The following is a 3,192-nucleotide window of genomic DNA, read 5'->3' as shown; positions in this document are numbered from 1 at the left end:
ATCAGGGTGTGTATTTCACTGGTGTTACTTTTACATAACTTGAATTTACTTTATTTATGCCAATATATTATTTTCTCTGATCAGACTATATTGTGCCATCAGTTTCTATGCACCTTCTTTTCTTTATTTTTAACTGAAAACTTTTATTGTAATCAATAAGTGACATAATAGGGCTGTGATGAGTTCAGCAAATTATTCTGCTGATATTTTTGAACTGATATCAGCAGTTTAATTGCCAGGCAATTAAAAAAATACAAATGTGAAAATTTCAAAGTACAATAAACTCCACCCCAACTAATTAATGACGGTAAAAAATAACAGGCCCTAGCAAAACCTCTCATGTTCCATGGTCACAACACACAACTCTGTACAAAAGTTCATTATAAAGCTCTGATGTAAAAATGAAATAATCAAGCAACAAATACTTGAAGTGTAGCACAGGGTCTTCCATTTATTATATACAAGGCTGGGATTCTTTACATTATAACAGAATGTAAAGCAGATGACTTAGTAATTAAGTCAATTAAAACATCCATCCTTCACAATGACAGAGTTCACTTTTGGTCATCTTTCTCCTCCTCTTTGTCTTTGTTCTTCTTCAACTTCTTGTGTTTATATTTCTGGCTCCTCTCCACATCACCATCCACACCTGCATGCTTCTTATGCTTCTTGTGCTTTTTATGCTGCTTGTGCTTTTTCTTGTCTTTCTTCTTTTTCTTTTTTACTATCCTGGCTTCCTGCTGAGCTGGCACTGCTGCTGTGGCTTTGGGTCTGGCTACCAGAAGGGCTATGACTTCTACTTGGACTAACACTGGGGCTACTTTGGCTCTGGCTCCTGTCTGCACCTGGCTGGCTGGCTGTTGCTACAGTCACGCTTTCTTTTGCTTTCTCCGTTGTTTTTTCTTTCAAGTCCTTGGAGAAACTGGCAACAGCTTCCTTCACAGACACATTTCTCTCACTGTCGCTCTCCTTACAGTCTGGTTCAAAAGCAGCCTCATCTGTCTCTCTCGTTAGATCAGAGGAAAGCCTAGAGGAGTGACTCAACTGGGGTTTTGGTTTGACGGTGCTCTTCTCAATCTGCCCGGCAGCCAGCTCCTTTTCTGTGGGAGGGTCTGGAGGGTTAGGTATACATGGCAATTGGCTACCACTAGACTCCTGTTTCCAGCTTCAGCAGCATGCTTCTCTCGTTGCTTCCCAGGGTTTTTATCAACAGACTTTGCCTCTTCACATTGGCATTTAGTTTCATAGGAAGCTTAAGGGTCATAAGGCTTTTTGTCTCTTAGGAGACTGGAAATTACTTTTATTTTCCAAGTTGGTCCTCCTTTAGGTAAATCTCTCTCCTCCCTCAGCTTACTTTTCTGTTCAGATAAAGAATCTTTACTCCAAGGCGGAGAGACTCTTTTCTTTTTGGTAATTCACTTCTCTCATCTCCTCATTTGGAACTGGAATAATCTCTGCTATCAGTAGTCCACTTTCTTGTCCCTGTCAGGAGTGAAGTCTTTATTTGAGGAACCATGAACAGACTGATGCTTCTCTGAAGTCCTGGTCTCCTTGGAAGGTTAAGAGAGATTCTTAAAATGTCCTTGTTCACTCAGGTGGTCCACAGTGCTCTCCTTGTCTGGCTGAGCACTGCTCTTTGTCTTGTCAGGGTTGTTCTTCTCCCTGAGTCGTCCTGGTCCTTGGCTCTCCTCTCCCCTTCTCACTGGATGAAGAGCTCTTTGAGCTCCTGAGCTCATACTGCATCATGTCATGACCCACCTCCTCGGGAAGCTTCTGAGTTTTCTCAGACTGCTCACTTTCTTTCTCAATGTACTTAACTGTAGCTGATGGCTTAGTAGGGATTATATATATATATATATATATATATATATATATATATATAATACTCAATGGGTTACCTACACTCTGTACAGGTTGTGTGGTTTTAACATCATTTTCTTCAGATTCAAAGTCATTATCCCATTTGGACCTAGGAACCGGAATCATAATTATAACATCTTCAGCAGGCGCTCTATTATCATTATTATATTCCTCCATAGTTTTATTTTTTGTTGTTAGATTTAATCCTGAATTACAAATTTTTTCTTTTTTTTTTAGATATTTTCTTTATTTACATGTAAATTTCTCCATTCCCAGTTTCCCCTCCAAAAAACAAAGAAACAAACAAAAACAACAAAAACAAACCCCTGTTGCCTCCCACTTCCCCATGCCTGCCACCCCGCCCTCTCCCATTTTCTGGCCCTGGCATTCCCCTACACTGGGGCACAGAACCTTCGCAGGGCTGAGGTCCTCTCCTCCTATTGATGATCGAATTTGCAATCCTCTACTATACACATGCTGCCTGAACAATCAGACCCCTCTATGTGCAGTCCTTGGTTGGTGGTTGAGACCCTGGGAGCTCTGAGGGTGCTACTTAGTTCATATTGTTGTTCGTCTTAAGGGGCTGCAAACCTCTCAGCTCCATAGGTCCTTTCTCTAACTCCTTCACTGGGGACCCTGTACTCAGTTCGATGGATGGCTGTGAGCCTCTACATCTGTGTTAGTCAGGTACTGTCAGAACCTCTCAGGAGATAGCTATATTTCCTCCATAGTTTTAATGACTGTTTTCTTTTGTATCTCTATTTTCTTCAGATTTCCTCACAAGACTGCCTCCAGTTGAGCTTGTACTGGTGTAATCCACAAGCTTGGAGCTAGAACCTTCTGTCCCAGCCACTTTCCATTTGGTCTTTCCCTTGATCTTTTTCCTGTTTGATTTTCCTAGATGTTGACTCCAATTTTTCAGAGCATTCTTTTTTTAGTAGATGTGTTTTCTGCATTTCCAATTTTTTTCCAGTTTCTCTGTTGAGTTTGATTTTTTTTTATTATTATTATTATTATTATTTGGCTGGAGTAGTTGATGATGCAACGTGTCCTTTTTTGGAGTCCTTTCCAGCTTTTCAATATCATCTTCCATTTTTTTGCTTTGGTGATGGCTTCACTATTTCTGTTCCTTCTATTTTAGAGATTTTCGTTGAAGACAACTCAAAATCTTTATCTACACACTTTTTTTTTCCAGCTTTTCTCTTTTTTTTCCCTCCCTTGCTATCAAGGAATTTGTTTTTCTCAGGCTTCTTGGTCTTCTGCACCTTACTGGCTGGCTTTTCTGAGTTGATGTCTTTGGAACAGTCCCTGTCTTTTTTTTTTTTTTTTTTT

The 3,192-nt window shown here is 40.0% G+C and overlaps 1 pseudogene; it reads right to left on the bottom strand.

The window, feature by feature from the left end:
- Positions 1 to 554: 554 nt before the first annotated feature.
- LOC116101235 overlaps positions 555 to 3,192 on the bottom strand; it is a 3,132-nt pseudogene continuing 494 nt past the window's right edge.

This window comes from Mastomys coucha, unplaced genomic scaffold (genome assembly GCF_008632895.1).
Source record: "Mastomys coucha isolate ucsf_1 unplaced genomic scaffold, UCSF_Mcou_1 pScaffold21, whole genome shotgun sequence".
Lineage (NCBI taxonomy): Eukaryota > Metazoa > Chordata > Mammalia > Rodentia > Muridae > Mastomys > Mastomys coucha.
Note: the sequence above shows the minus strand (reverse complement) of the source record. Positions and strands in the feature narration are given on the sequence as shown.